This window comes from Dasypus novemcinctus, chromosome 5 (genome assembly GCF_030445035.2).
Source record: "Dasypus novemcinctus isolate mDasNov1 chromosome 5, mDasNov1.1.hap2, whole genome shotgun sequence".
NCBI classification, from domain to species: Eukaryota; Metazoa; Chordata; class Mammalia; order Cingulata; family Dasypodidae; genus Dasypus; species Dasypus novemcinctus.
The window spans coordinates 19,198,765-19,216,012 of record NC_080677.1 but is presented as its reverse complement, the minus strand read 5'-3'; the positions used below and the strand labels follow the sequence as shown (position 1 = coordinate 19,216,012).

The 17,248-nt window shown below is 40.3% G+C and overlaps 1 protein-coding gene across 1 annotated transcript in view; it reads left to right on the top strand.

Moving 5' to 3' along the window:
* The window catches only part of POU6F2 (POU class 6 homeobox 2), a 382,627-nt gene that overhangs the window by 35,277 nt on the left and 330,102 nt on the right, over positions 1-17,248 (top strand). The window lies entirely within an intron of this gene.

Below are 17,248 nucleotides of genomic sequence, written 5' to 3'. Positions count from 1 at the left end.
TAAAATCCGATCCAAGTTAAGATGCCATGTGGTAGGAGGAAATTATAAACCATTGCTTCTCTTAAAGAGCTTGTTGAACGTCACAACAGGCATTTACTGACCAGAAGCCCATTAATTCCATGGGTGGTATAACATTGTGTCAAGTAAATTTTATCTTAAACTTTCTATATCTGATTATAATGTCCTGTCTACTTAAAGTAAGTATTTATTATATAGGAATAGTATACCAAAGGCAGATAACATGCTATAACTTCTGTCTTTGATGAAAATTCATACATTTAATAAAAAATATATGTTAATTATACATAATGTATTTCTGAGAATTAGGTCAATTTCACAACTTTTGTGGAGCTTCTTCTATTATCATTTCTGGCTTGGGCAGGAGTTAAAAATACAATGGCAACACTTCTATTATTGCTTGCTCATTTCCCAGATGTCCTGGGTATTTTTAAGGTATCTATTATGATTGTACTGCCTCATAGCAACGACTCCTCAGTTTCTTGGAGAGAGAGCTTTAGCTTTCCTTGGACTGACCTTTATTCTACTTTTTTATTCTTTATTTATGTACAGTTACATATACTGACATTTGAGCAACTTCACATATGTCAAGAAGAAAAATCAAGTAACCAGTTTTGAAATCTGTAAATTAATAATAGTGAAAGTATTTCTCTGCTTATCGAATATAAATTGCATATATGCATACCTTCGGAGACTATACATGACTAGGAAACCAAATCTTGCTCTACCTCCATGTCACGTTCTACAGAATGGGCTATTCTTGACTTATTCTCACTGGATCCAGGACAGGTTAATGGGCTCACATCTGTGGGACGTTTCACTCTGAACACTTTGGGAAACAAGCCCAGCAGAAATAAAGAATAATTCCTGGCTACTTCGTTAGAAACTTCATTTTGCTACTAAATTTCCACCGATATGGAAATTCTGTTTATCTCTGCACATTTCCAGAAATGAAATGTAACATTGCAAAGGTAGTATTTGATGAGCAACACCGGGACTTTTCACAAAATGGCCAATTGTATTTTGAAATCAATAAGACTAGGCTCCCAGACAGTGAGAAGACTTCTGCAGCTGTCATTATCGCTGTCGCCACTCCTCAGGTTGAGCAGCGGCGGTGTCTTCTGAGTTCAGCCCTCCTTCCAGTGCTAGTGCCCCACAGGGAGCCCTCCTTTCATAGAAGCAGATTAAAAAAGCAACATCAACCACCACCACCACCAAAAGCCCATTGATCTGAGCCTTGCAGCCAAGACGGAGTCTTGCAGCAAAGCAACCACAAAGAGTCAGTGGATACAAGTCAGGTGACTCAGATCAGCTCCGTAAGCAGCAGAGGTTCATTCCCAGTTCTGGTTTTCCTACTCCTGTAAAGCCAGGTATATTTTCAGCTGAATTACTGACATTTTGGTTGGGACGATGGAGAAGAAAGCTCCTGAAGAGTCTTATCATTGCTTTATGACTATATCATCTCAGGCTTCTTTTTCTTTTCTTCCTTTCTTTATATTTTCTCTGCATGCTTGTTTGTGCATGGGGGAGGCAAAGTTTCTATTGCATATAAAAACACTGATAAATTTGCTAAAATCATCAGATGGGCGTGTGTGTGACCCCCTAACCCTAGATGTCTATTAAAATGTCTATTCTTTATAGAATTTATATGCTAAATACAATTACACATTCTCAGTACTTATATAAAAATACCTGGCATAATCTGCTTTAATTATCCTTTCCTTCCCCCGTTTAATTCCTCTTTCATTTCCATAGAAAATTCTTTTTTTTTCCACTTTATAAGTGGAAACACAAACACAGAATTGAAATCATACACTAGTCCAGTACTTATCTTGAAACTTTAAACTGTGTATATGTGAGGTAGACATTTATATCTTCATGGTGGGCATTAGCAGAATGATTCCTATACAGTGGGAATTCAATGGTAGATGGTATTTTTAAAGCTGAAATTAGATTCTCTGCTTTGATTATTCCATTGTGGGTCCCCAGTTATATTTTAGTGTCCTTCACCCTTTCCTCCTTTATTATTTATAACCCGTATTCTTTGAGCAATGACCAGTACTAATCTGTAACCTTCTGTCCTTCTGCCTGATTCGCTGCCTTTCTTGAAACTCCAAGATTGAAGCATATATTCTGAGACTTTCTGTTAAAAAATATATTACTTTTTTTTTTCATATTTCTGAGCCTGAAATAAGAGTCAGCGCTGGGTTTGCTGGTCTCATTCATTTTCAACAGGCCAGCGTCAAAAATAAAAAAGAGCAAGAGAAAGTATAAAGAAGTCACAGTTCTATATTCATGACATTAGACTATCTCTCACATGAATACACGTATATACTTTCACATACACATCTGTTTAAAAAGATTTTGGTTTGCAATCTTGATGGCTGCATTAATGCACTGGGTCATTTCTCCCTTCCCTTGTCTCACCTTTTATTTTCCTCCATCCACAGTAGCCAGACCTAAATAATAATAAAAACAAAGGGTAGCAATTTATTTGTACTTTGTGTGCATTAAAAAGAAGTGGGGCATAAAACAACATTAGTGACAAATTCCCCGAGGACCCAAGAGCTTCAATGGGTCTGGTCTTCTGAATGGCATCTGTCTCTCCCACATGGCTAATGACTGAAATGGGATCCATTGCCACCGGGAGCTTTTAATTTCTTTACATTGTTCAGGTGGCCCTGATGCCATGCAAAGTGACAGCTTCCATTTTAGCCTGGCTCATTATCGGCTCTTCCTGGAGGCTGCAAGGACACACATCTTTACCTGCATAGTTAGGCCTCACCGTCTCTAGGTAAACTGTTCAGCCTTGCCTAAGGTATAAGGTATGTTACGTGGGCAGGTGCAAATCCACAGGGAGCAGGAAAAAAACAAAACAAAAAAGAAAAGTGGATGAAGTTCTGGATTCCTCAGGCACACCGAAGAACTGTTGGGTTAAAATCCACCATTTGCAGGGGCAGGAATACTTCAGGGGAAGGTCGAGCTATGAGAAGGTGAAGGCAAATTGAAGATGTGGCTCTGGAAATGGGTGCCAGGTGCTCTGGGGCTCAGTGTTGCTCGCTGTTGACGGCCATGCTTTGGCCACGAGCACTGCCATTATGTAGCTCTATTGTGCGTTTCTTTTCCCTCTCCTAGGCGTGACAGCACTAACCACGATATCTCCTGTGCCTTCTGATGTATGGATTTCTGCCAGGCTCAGTCTTTCTTTAGAAATAAAAATGATTAAGCCCAGCCTAAGTTTTTCCTAAGCAAGTCCCAGTCAAGAGTTCAAAGATAGTCCCAATTCTCAGCATATTGGTGACCCAGAACTTTAAAGCTGCATATGAGAAAACTGAGACCAGTTTTTCTGACATGCACATATAGGTGCACACAGATATTTACAATCTATACCAAGGTACGCTTATCTGCAAGGTGCTTATTGGTATCGAGTGTAAATAGGGTAAATTTTTAGACTGGTGGGCTAAAGAAATAGATCAAGGACATAAAAAAAAACCAGGTGAAATATGCTATAGACCAGGACTGGCCAGAAGAAATTAAGTGCAAGCAAAATTTTAGAGTTTCTGATTGCCATATTAACAAAAGAAACAGGTGAAATTGATTTTATTGATATATTCTATTCAACTTAACATATAAAGTATCATCATTTCACTGTGTAAATGATAATGAGATAAAAATAAAATATTAAAACAATATCATACATTCTTTTTTGTACTTAGTGTTTGAAATCTGATATGTAGTTCATACTGAGAACACATCTGAATTTGCACTAGCCGCATTTCAAGGGCTCAGTAGTCACATGTGACTGGTGGTTGCTTTATTTGACAGCACAGCTTTAGACAGACGTAGTGACTCATCAGAATCTCTGGTTCCTTTCCAGAAGGTAGCTATTCCAGAAAGAAAAAAGAAGTATCATGATAGCATATTAGCTTAGACAAGCAACATTCATTCATTTATTCATTCATTCAACTAATAGTCAGGGCCTATCATGTAATAGGCTTTGTTGTAAGAAGTAAGAAGTGAAAAAGGCAAACAAGGTCTCGTGTTGGGGAGCTGACATTCCACTGAGGGAGACAGTAAGAAAGATAAAAAAAAAATTCATAATCCATCAGATGGATATAGGGATATGAAGAAAAATAAATGAGGGTAAAGAACTAGAGGGTGGGGGTTCGGCTAGATTGGAGGGATCCACAAAGTCTCTAAGAAGGAGTTGAGTCCTAAATGAAGGGAAAAATTGAGTCATGCGGATGTCTAGGGAAAGATTGTTTCAGAAGTAGCTGCAAAGTCCTGAGGCAGGAAGACACATTTCGTATAATCCTACAGACACTTTAAGGACCCCGACTTTTACCTCACTCTAGGTAAGATGGAACACCATTGGAAAGTTTTGATCCAAGTCATGACAAGATTTATCTGGATGCTCCAGGGGAAATAGACAGTAGAAGTAGTATCGTTTGTAGGTATATGCAATTATGTTTGTTTATTTTTTCTGTTGATTCATCTCCCTTTTAACCAAACCATATCTCCCAGATTAAATTCAATATGGGGCACCATGCCAGTTCTGAACCTTATTTGAACAAATAGCTTATTTGCTATCAATCAAGCAACTGATAGTGAGATCTACCTCCCAATTAGAGAGGCACTGGATCCCAGGCATACCTAGCATGCTCAGTCTGGTGAAGAGATTAGGCAGCTAATCTCAAGATCCTCAACAATTGGAACACATGAATTATTGCACCTAAGTGGGTTCCAGTATATGTGCATCTTGATTTGATGGTTATCAATGGGCAACGTTCCTGCATTAGTTTGTTTGGACTTCTTGGTGTGTAAATGCAGAATTCTAGCCTACAATCAGTCTTTATACAAAATTTTGATTAACATCAGTGACAACTGTGCACAGGATGAAATTGGTGGTATTTTATTCTTATTCAATGCATGTATCACTAGGAAACAAGAAAGCAAACCAAAGATATCCAGTTACTTGGTTCTATGATCGCTGTGTGTTCTCAGGCAGCCTAGCAGCCAGATATAAGCCATTTCTTCTCTCCTATTAGAATCATAGGTTATTCCTGCTCTTTGATTTGCATCTTCTGCAGAATGAAGAAAGTATATTTACTTCTGGAAAAGAACTCAATTGAAATTCTGTGCAAGTATATTGGACTCAAAGAAAAAAAAATCTCTTGCCAGTATCTTTATTTCGTAAAAGACTCTCTTAATACAGTTAGGATGAAATCCAGAATCAGGATAAGAGTGGATATTGCATTTGGAACATCATAGTGAAAATAAACATCCGAAAAGACAAGAATGTCTACTAAGAGTCCTGGCTGAAAAAAAAGGCAGGTGAAGGATTCAAGAGGGAAGATTCTTAATCTTGGTAACTGGTCATATCTTAGTGTGATCAGAAAAAGTATCTGTAAGTTGTGCCTTGCCATTATTTCTCTGATTTCTTATGCTGATGGCTTTTCTTTGGAATCGCAAGGTTTAGTAACCACAACCAAGATGGTTAGACTCTTAAGCTCCACGAGAGTAGAAGCTATGCTACCTAGTTCACCTGTTGAGTCTATAATTTCTAGAAGAGCACTTAGCACTCCACGAATGCTCAATAAATATCAGTTAACTGTTTTTGGATGACATTTGACCTGAACTAAAATATAAAATATCTTTAGGAAACCTTTAGACTCCTCTCCCAGCCCCCAACCCTATTTAAATGACAGTGGTCTTATCTTATAATTTGATTTTCAGGTAGTGGATATTCTTTGGCTTTTTATCCCTAATGGCTGTTTGGTAACCTTAATATCAAACTCAGCTAAAAACAACTTTTTCCCCCATGCATCCAGATGGCCAATATATAATAGATAAGTAGATGGATGGACAAACTTCTTGCTCCTCACATATTATTTATAATATGAACCAAGGAATTTAGTTTTCATTAGGCAACAACTCAAACTTTAAAGAACATTACTGTAATTCTTTAAAATTTTTCCCACAGCATGATTGTAAGTAAAATATCATTTTTTAAATGAAGAAAGGTTGAGTGTATATGTTTTAATGTCTTTTCCTTTCCTAAGATCTTCGTTAACTTTGGGAAAAATTCAATTTCACATCAAACAAAACATGCAGGTGATCGGGTTCAAATAACTTCACATCACTTAGCAGGCAGGGAAACCCTGCATCTATAGAATAGAAGACCTGTGTTTTTCCTTAGCACTTTATTCTTTAACAATAGGATTCCTGGTTTAGACACATATGGCCCAGCCTATTTGACTTCGTTGTCAATGTCTGGAACTGTGTCATGGCTGTAAAAACTCACTTGAAAGAAGTTATGAAGGCACAACCTACATGCTGAATTAAGCTTACGTTGGCTTGGAATTTTCTGACTTCAAAGTGTTTCCTTATCTCCAAACACAAAAGTAAAATGAAATCATATAAGCAAACAAATCCAGGAATCCTCGATGAATTTTTTTTTAAGACAATTTCACAAGTATATGTTGAAAAGTCACTCAATCACAGTGAAGTTTCTTTTCTCAGAAGAGTAACCAAAAAAAAAAAAAAAAAAAAGAACTCTTTTCAAATAGTAAGAGAATATTTTATTAAAAAAACAAACAAAATTTATTCTGGACCATGTCCTAAATGTTTCTTGGTTTTTAGATGCTACTTTGGGTCTGGGTGGGATTGTCAGGCACCAAAAACAAACAAGTGGCACCTTAAAAGGCACTCATTTATGAAAAGGACACACTTGGGATTTCATTGCGTCGGCGTCTGGAAGGAATTTAGATGGTCAGCGTTCCCACCTGCTGCCCCGCCAAGCCACGAGCCTCCGTGCTATGCTTCATGGATGCAGGTGAACCTGGTGCTGAACCACTTTCACAGTCCAGAAAGCATGACATTCCTTGTTACCAGCGGGAGGAAAGGCTAATTGAGAAGTGTGTATAAAGGCTGTAATGAGTAGCATTTACATGTATTGATTAGAAGTAGGGCCACCATTTCTCATTTATCACCACCAGCAGCTGTGAAATTTCCCCCACGTCAGTTGGCACGGCTTCTATTCCCGCTCCTCTCGTTCTTTATTGCTTTTCTCCCCTTCCCCTCCTGAACCAGAGGGCTGATCCACCAGCTGGAATGGCCTGGTAATTACTCCAGCTCCTTCACCAGCTGCCACAATTGCCAAACCGCTGGAGTGAAAAATTCCATCCCGCATTTCCGATTTTTTGCATTACCATTGCATAATCATATTGGACGAATAATTAACCTGGGTTAATACATCAGGGAGCCATTTGCAAGTAAATTGATAAGCTGAGGGCTGTCACGCTCACAGGGGCCGAGGACTTTGGCAGTAGCTTGCTGCTGTGGGCGCCTAATCCTTCTGACCACAAAGGTGTCCAGCTTTTCCAAAAGAGACCTTGACCATGATTCAGTTGGGTCAGAGGCCCAAAGACCCGAAATCAGAGGTCACTTCCAATGACTGGCATCTCCCATTTCTTAAAGTGCTAATCTCGTCCACATCATGGGTATGGAATGGCTAATTTGTGCCATCAGCCCATTTTGAGAAATATACTGACTGAGGAGATTGTGGGTTGTTGTGTCGGAAACTGTTAACTGTAATTTTTTAAATCTTCTGTCCTTTCACTTGAACTGTGGAGAGGCTTCTTTAGCTGGCTGGAGAGCATTTTGCTTCGCCTACAACTAGGTGGCAGCCATCTTGGAAGTAAAGGAGAGTGTATTAAAATGTGTGTGACAGAACTGGAGGGAGTAGTGAATACAGTCCGTATTTCCAGAGCAAGGAAAATCTGGATGTAAATGATGGGCTATAGTTAATGGTACAATTACGGAAATGTTCTTTCATGGATTGTGGCTGGTATACTATACTAATGCAAGGTGTTACTAATAGGCTGGTAAAAGGGAACTCTGTATTTTATGCATGATTTTCCTGTAAACCCTTAACTTCCCTAATAAAAATTTTTAAAATATATGTGTATGACCATTTTGGGAAACTGTAAGCCTTAAGTAATAGAAGAGCATCAAAGTCTAACCATCTGAATTCAAATTTGTTCCTGACTCCTTTTTTTTGAGTAACCAACTGTATGTTGAATTTTTTCTGTTGCTAAATTGAAATACTTCTTGCTTCTTGCCTCCTTGCCTATACATTTTGGACGGTGTTCTCTTTCAAGGCTAATCAGAGGGGCAAGTGATGGTCCTTTAATTTCAGAAATATTTGTTTTGCGTGGTTGGGCTTTGATATGTGACCTCCTGTTCTTGAAGTGAAATCAGGGGATACAAGCCAGACAGAAAGTCAGCACTCAGCATTTGTCACTGTGTGAGGTATTGCAAGGAAAAGCAGTTCCTTTCAAACTCAACTGTAGCACTAAGTGAAATCAATGGCCAAACAATCTAACACAATTGGTCACATATTGATAGAATTAAACACCGCTGTTAACGTGACTTGTCATCGATCTGACAAAAACAGAATTCAGGATAAAAGTAGCCTGAAGCCTTTAGACTCTATTTATGTAGAAGAGGTTGGGACTAGGATGAGTAGGGAAATGAGAATTATTTTGCTCCATCTACATAAACATGATTTTCTTCCTCCAAACATTGTACTTCACTCTGGAATACACTTTCAGGACCTCAACTTCTTTTTCATTGGTATTATGGCAGAGGTAACTAGAGATAATTCGTTTGAAGTTCAGATATGATGTTTAGGCTCAAAGACCTTCTCTTGGAGGTGTGGGAGAGAAGGTGTGGGAGATGACTTCTTCAACAGAAATCCTACAGTTTCCTTTGGACAATGAAACAAGTCAACCCAGCTCATAAAACATTGTATTCTACTCCATCCCATATTAATATCTATAAGCATCAATCTTCATGTCATCTGCAAATTTTGAAAATGTTTTCTATCCTTTGCACACAGTTAATTAAATAATATTTCAAACTACCAGAGCCAGGAGACTCTAACCATATCCATTGCTTGTGATGCCTCTGAGCATTGGTGTCAGCTGTTGCTGGAGATCCATCTGCCACAAGCAAATATATGGCTAGTAAGAGAATGCCCCCACCAGCAAAAGTCACCTGCTGTGTGGAGCCCGCATGTTGTTTGAGTCAAGAGTCCCCAAGTCATTGCCATGATTTCTGAAGCACTGTGTAAGAGGGTACAGGACTGTGTCAGTGCCTGGCCTATGTCATGGATTAAGTCAGGAGATGGGATGTATTTGGCTGTTGGGTTTCTTTCCTTACTATGTTTCAGAACAATTGTGGGAGCATCGGTGAATATACTCAAGGCTTTGAATAGGTAATATTTTTCTCTACCTTGTTACCTGTTTATTTTCATTGTAGCACTCTCATCATCTATAATGATCTTGTATATTTAACTGTTCAGCAGTTTAATGTCTCCCCAGTAGAATGTGTACTCCATGAGTGCAAGAACATTGACTGTCTTGCTCTCCATTGTATCAACCTAATGCCTAGCCAGAGGCAGAGCCACAGCCTGTGGTTTGGTAGATGGGGTACTGCACAACTCAGGTGGTGCTATTCACTTAGACTCCAGTGTAAGTTCTACATAGCAGCCTCAAGGGCCTGGAATTTAACAGGTACTAAAAATGATGTTACCGTGGACAGACAAAATATTTCCTTTCTTGCTGAATAATGAATGTAAAATTCTAGATAGTGGTTCTCAAATTTTAGCATGCATCAGAATGACTTGGAGGGTTTTTAAAAGCTCTAATTGCTGTGACCCCCTCTTCCCCCCCCCAAGAATGCTTGATTTAGTAGGTCTGGGCTGCAGCCCAAGAATTTGCATTTTAACATAATCCCAGATATTACAGATGCTTCCAGTCAGGAGTCACACGCTAAGACCCAACCATTGTTCTAAGGCCCACAGATAATGATGATGACAGTGATGAGAGATGATGCCAGGGGCGATTCTGATCTCTCATTCATTCTGTCTTTCACACTGGAGCTCCAGGGTTGTTGTCCTGAGGAAATGACCTGATCCAAACCTTCCCCTGCTACTAAACTTTTGATGAGAACAAATCTTTTCACACACTTTTTAAAACCATCCATCATCTTTGAGATTCTCCTCCGCTCTCCTCCAATCTCAAACCCTGTGCATGAGTTCCAAGCCCACTAGAATCATGCATCTCTACTCTGGCTGTGTGCCAAAATCATCTGTGGCACTCTAAAAAAATCCAGACATCTGGGTTCTGTTCCACAGATTCTAATTCACTAGGTCCCATGTGCGTCCTGAAGCTTTCAAGAGCTTCACAGGTGATTCTGATGCACAACTGCACAAGGCATGGGCAAGTTTATTGTCAAAGGTTAATTCATAATGCCAGAAGCGTTCATAATAAAAGAAGAAAGAATGAACATAAATGAAATAGGAATCACCTTTTAAAAGTTATGAAAAAGAACAATAAAAAGAATATTTATAGACTGAAACAAAAATGAAGGCAACCTAGCCAGCGGGAAGCAGCTGCAGAAGAACGAGCATCACCCTTCAGCTCCTCCTTAAGAATAAGGGTATAAACTCTCTGAGGGAAGAGTTGAGACAGGTTACTACAGTGAAAGAGGGAAGGCAGCTGAGAACTGGCAAAGAACATGCCCAGCAGACAACATGGCCAGCAAATAACATGGCCATGAGACCCCACCCGGAAACCTCCTGAGGGGAAGACTGCTAGTAAAGAACAAAGCTAGAAAGATCCTGTGAGACCTTGGTCACAAGATCCCATTTGGAACTCTTTCTGGGATCAAGGGGAAGCCCCAGATACCTTCAAACAAAAGGTCCCACCATTGGCCCCCTGAGAGCTCACAGGTGGGGCAACCAATCAGAACTGCAAATCCCTGGGGACCCCTATTCATGTCTCACCCTACAGCATGCCCAAATCCATGTCTCAGATTGTGTGCTGTTTTTCCTTTCTTGTTTCTTAATAAACTCTTACACCCTTGCCTACCCCCCAAAATTTTTAAAAATGAAGGCAAGAGAAGAAATCAGTACATTAGAAATTTAAAAACAAATAGAAAGGAAAATTAAACTGAGGCAGCAGATCTGGGAGAAATGAATAAGACCAAGCCTCAGACAAATATACAAACAAAAATATGTCAAGAAATTTGAAAAATCTTGATGAGGTAGACAACTTTATGAAAAACCATAGGAACATTGACTCAAGAAAATTTCAAAATACCAAGTGCCCTCTATTAATTCCAGAAATACTTACTGAGTGCTTACTATGTGCCAAGTGCTGTCCTAAGCAGAGGCAATACAGTAGTGAAAGAAACAGAAAAAAAATCCCAGCCCTGGAAGAGTTTGCTTTCTATGAATCTGAGGATCAAAATATGAAAACTTGCACATGGAGGGCAATAAATCAGTCTTGTATATATAAATAAAGATAGGAAAATATAAGTAAAAGACCAGGAAAGTACATTCAACAGATGGTAAAAGAATTACTCATCTGTACTCATCCCAGAATGATAATGCTAATTTCATATTAGTATGTACATTAATATAATACATCAAATTAATGATAAGTTCACTAATTTTGAGAATGTTAATCTCAGTAGATGTTGAAAAGGTCTTCAATAAAATGAAATACCCGCTCCTTATATAATATTCTTGGAATATTAAGAATGGAGGCTATTTCCTTAACCTGATAAAGGGTATCTGAAACCAAGAATCAGCATCATACTTCATGGTGAGATACTGGAACCATTCCCATTTAAACCACAGACAGATGAATTCTCCTTGTCAACATTGTTATTTAGCATTGTGTGGAAGTTCAGGCAAATACAATAAACCTCGAGAATAAAAGAATCACTACAGAGAGAAAGATAAAATTATGATTATGTGATGACAGTATGATTAGACATTCCTAGAAAATCCAGGGCAACAAGCTAAATAATGTTTTGAATTAATAAGCAAGTTCATCAAAAGTGAATGGCTGCAGGATAAATATAAAAGCATCGATGACATTTCTGTGTAACAGCAATAAACCTGTTAGAAGATATAATGACAATTGAAACTATGAATTATCAAGAAATGGGTGACACCTATATGAAACAACCACAAAACTTTATTGAGCAACATAAAAGATTTGAATATATGGAAGTGCAGAATGCATTCTTGAATGAGAATACTGTTAAGTAAGACAATGTTACTTTTTCCCAAATTAGTGGCTTTATAGTTTTAAGGACTTTCAATTTTTCAAAGTTTCTAGTTAATTATCACCAAAAAAATAAACATTAGTAAACATCATGAAAACATAAACATTAAAAGCTCCGTATGTCATTTTAGGCCCAGATCAATTATAACCTCTCTGTGAACTCTTCTGAATTTCCTGATCTCCCTCCCCTGAGCCCCCACAAACTGCACATGTGTTTCTTTGTAATCCATGTATCACACCTGGGTGGGTTACAGTTAAACACGTGCATGTTAATCGCCTCCATTTAACTCTAACCTTCTCAGGGGCTCAGGCCCTTAACGAAGAAGTTCCTATAAGAAACTTCAGTAAACCCGAAAGAGAAATGTCCACCAGACCATATGCTCCCTTAAAGAGATGCTAAAGCTAATCCAGGACCTGAGGAGCAAGTGCAGAGTGGACTATTTCAGCAAGGAGATGTCTTCACTTAATGAGTATTACAAGAACTGGGGATTTATGACATTCTGTTAATTTCGGTCGTGATACTTTTGTAGACCTTTGTTGAGTGTAAGGAAACAGTATAACATACTAGTTAGGAGCAGGGCTTTAGACATGAGACCTTGGAAAAAGTAAATTTAAACGAGGAGAGCAATATTACTTACTAGTGAATAGTGGTGAAAATTAAATGAGATGATGCAAGATTATAAGAAAAGTGCCTGACCCACAAGAAATCTATTCTATAATACATATTATCACAAAGGAAATTTGATTTTGCCCTAGTCAAGCTGGCACACCCCCATCCTTTCTCTTTCACATCATGGAGCTGTATTTTGAGAGTCATTCTCTCTTTCTATCTCTTTCTGTCTCCAACCTAGTAAATAGGGCCTGCCTCTTGGGCATGGCACCTGTGCAGTCACCCAGGGAAAGCCCCTGCATCCAAGGGCCCCAAGCTTGGCTCAATGCCCTGCCCTCGCTGTCTGGACACTTTTAAACATTTTTGAAGGCCCACATCTTCATTTTGCACTGGACACTGCAAATTATATAGCCGGCCCTGTTCAGTCCCATGAGACAACACGGTCCTGAATGTTTGGAATGGGGGGCACTGAAAGCCTCTGATGTACATTAGGAGAGAGCACCTGGGTAAGCCCATCATAAAATGAAAACTGCCCCTGTCCCCCAAAAGATATCCAGAGGAATCTCTTAATGTTACATTACATGGCAAAAAGGGTGTGTGTGTGTGTTGTGTGTGTGTGTGTGTGTGCAGATGTGATTAAGACTCTTGAGATGGGAGATTATCTGGGAAGGTCCCTAAACGCAATCAGAAGTACCTTATAAGAGGGAGATGTGACCCCAGAAGAGAAGGCAATGTATCCACACAGGCAGAGATTGGAGTGACTCAGCAGCCAGAAGCTAGAAAAGGCAGGAACAGATTCGCCCCTCGAGCCTCTGGGGAAAGCACAGCCCTGCCAACTCCTGGATTTCAGCCCAGTGATGATGACTTCGTTCTTCTGGTCTCCACAATTGTGAGAGAATAAATTTCTGTTGCTTGAAGTCCCCAGGATTGTGGTCGTTTGCGAGAGCAGCAACGGGAATCTAAGATACCTCCTCAGCCCATTTTACGGATCCCCGAGCGGTTTCTGAAACATTATGCTCACTGATATCACTCTCACGGTTCTTAGATTATTGAGATGTCCAGTGGTGTGCGACCTGTCCAGCTTCTCCCATGTGTGATCTGAGCACCAGCTCTGCCCAGGGGCAGCCATCTTGGGAGAGTGCGCTCAGGGACCACTCAGTGCCGGTAGGCTGATGGCTCCTTGCTGAGCCCATGAGGTCCCCACCCCTCTGTTCTGCTTATTCTGTCTGCTATCCGAGTTACTTATAAGACTACCTTTTGCATAAAAGCTCATCAAAAATGAATAAATTACTAAAAATCACGCTGCTCCTGCTCATGGCAGTGTTTGCTGTTTCCTAATCTAAATGATGCCCTACGAGCTCAGAAGTAGCTTCCGCTGTCATTTGCACTCAGATTCTCCTTCTCGTGCCATATCCATTGCATAACCCTGGCTTGGCAAGTTTGTGGAGGGAGTGCTTTAAAGTGCAAAGAGGAGTTTTCTAGATGAGGACAGACTTCAGGATGCTTCTACACTGCTTCTGAATCCAGGGAGAGGGAGCAGAAGGGAGTGACACATGTTGCTTCCTTGTTCTGTGGGTTTTCCCTTCTTGATTTGCAGACTGATTCAGTCTGTCCCTCCTAGAAAGGAATTTAAACCTATCTGGCTTGAGTGACATGGCTGTCCTGTACCTAGGGAAACCTCAAGAACAGCCAGTAGCTAGACGATTTGAAGGAGAGCTGAGAGGCAAATGCCAGCGCTGTTTTTATGGGACCCTGAAGGAGGCAGAGATTTATAGTAGCAAAAGCAATGGAGAAAGAGTCAGGAGACTAATATTGTAGTTAACAGGCAGCGATGAGATCCACTCTGAGCTTGTTTTCTCACATGTAAAAGCATGATATTATTACCTAACCTCCCTACATCAGAGGGCTGTTGTGGGAAACAAACGGAATGGGAAAAAGCCCTTCGTGAACTGCAGAGCACTGCAACTGTGTAAGAGTTGTAGTTTGTATATTAGTTAGCCAAAGGGGTGCCAATGCAAGATGCCAGAAATCTGCTGGATTTTACAAAGGGTATTTATTTGGGGTAGAAGCTTATAGTCACAAGGTCATAAAGAGTAAGTACTTCCCTCACCAAAGTCTGTTGCCATATATCGGAGCAGCTGCCGGTCTCTGTGAGGGTTCAGCCTTCCCCTTCCTCCTAAGGCTCCATGGTCCCAGCTTCCTTCTATCTCAGCTGTGGGCTGGCATAAGGCTCGTCTTTCTCCCCGGGCTTGGGTCTGTCCAGGTTCAGCAGCAGTTGTAGGCTATCAAGCTCATCTCACTTCCCAGGGCCTCTCCTGTGTCTAAGGAGCTGTCTCTATTCCTCTGTGTTCTTCTCTTGTGTGTTGATGTCCCTGTCTTTGATTGAGCATCCATTTATATAGCCCACAAAGGGGGCAAAAACAACTCAAACTGAGTCGCCCTAATGACGTGGTCAAATAAAAGCCCTAATCTTGATTTAATAAAATAAAAGTGAAACCTCTGAATCTAATATAATCTAATTGTCCAGAGGAACAGACCTGTTTACAAACACAATGCCATATCTATTTTTGGAATTCACAAACAATAACAAACTGCCCTACCTTGTAACTCCTACTTTTACCAATCCAGGCAGAATTGAAGTTTATTTCTATTTTCCACTTTGGCATCCCTCCACCTTCAAATTTGGGGTTGACAGAAGTCTCTTGACAGAGGGCATAGCATGTGATAAGAGCTAAAAGCACCAATTGTTTGGGGCCGACAAGTAGTTCCAGAGTGATTGGGATGAAGAGGAATTTGTGGGGCATTGCTTGGTGAGGCATAAATGAGGAGCTGACTTAGATTCCCGTTGCTGCTCTCACAAAATGACCACAGTCCTGGTGACTTCAAACAACAGAAATTTATTCTCTTCCAGTTCTGGAGACCAGAAATCTGAAATCATCATCACTGGGCTGAAATCCAGAAGTTGGCAGGGCTATGCTTCCCCCAGAGGCTCGAGGGGCGAATATGTTCCTACCTTTTCTAGCTTCTGGCTGCTGAGTCGCTCCAACCTCTGCCTGTGTGGATACATTGCCTTCTTTCCTGGGGTCACATCTCCCTCTTATAAGGTACTTGTGATTGCGTTTAGGGGCCTTCCCAGATAATCTCCCATCTCAAAAGTCTTAATCACATCTACACTCTCCCCATTTCCCCCCTTTTGGCCATATAATGTAACATTGAGACGTTCCTCTGGATATCTTTTGGGGGAAGGGGACAGTTTTCATTTCATGACAGGCTTTCCCAGTTGCTCTGACCTAATGTATGTCAGAGGTTTTCAGCCCACCCTGTTCCAAACGTTCAGGGACTGTGTTGTCCCACGAGCTGTATCTGTTCTCATGTTCTTTTTCTTTCCTTAGGAAAGGAAGAGAGCAGATACAAACTGAACCAACCATGAATGCCAGATCTCACCTTTCTTGGGTATTTTTTTTTCCTTAGTGTAAATTGGATTTGTTTTAGCACCTACTTAAGATCTTGACACTGAGGGATTCCACCTTTTATTATGTGTGGTGAAGGTCAGGGATAGAACAAATCAGTAGAAGGGACAACTTATTGTAATTTGGAAACCCTAGGTTCTAAAAAAATCCATATTAGGGAACTCTGGAAAGTCTTGGCTAGAGGGCAGTATTTCATATATCTTGCTCCTTTTTTTCCTGCTCTCAGAGATCAATTAATTCATCTTAGAGACCTACTCCCATCCATTTTTTTGTGGCAGTTTGAGATTATTTATGAATCCCAAAAAGAGAGATTAAGGTTGTAAACTGATCTACCTCTCTGGTATGCTATCCTTTGAATGCATTAAAGCCAGCTGACCTATCTTGATTAAATTGCCTGTCAAGATTAGGGTTTTGATATGACCATGTCAGAAGGGCATGACTCAGATTGAGTCCCCGCCCTCTTGGTGAGCTGACATAAATGGTCACTCACTCAAGAAGACATGCCGGAAGAGAGAGTGCTCCATAGCTGCCAGAGGAGAGAACTTTGTCACGTGAGAGAAAGGAGAAGGCTCGAACAGCTAAAGCCTGGGGAGAGATGAGCCATTCTCCTGATAGTTTGCAGTTGAAGAGAACTGAGCAGCTGAGCAGCTGAGAAAGCTTGGAAAGAAATGAGCCCTATGCCAGAGACTGATAGAGGAAGCCCTGAAAGACCAGGCAGAGATCACCCACCATCTTGCTTTAACATATGGCAACTGACTTTGGTGAAAAAGCAACCTTGAGTTGGACTCTTTTTTTTTTTTATTTATTTCTCTCCCCTCCCCCAGTTGTCTGCTCTCTGTGTCCACTCACTGTGTGTTCTTCTGTGACCGCTTCTATCCTTATCAGCGGCACCGAGAACCTGTTTCTTTTTGTTGCGTCATCTTGTTGTGTCAGCTCTTCATGTGTATGGCACCATTCTTGGGCAGGCTACATTTTCTTTTGTGCTGGGCCGCTCTCCTTATGGGGTG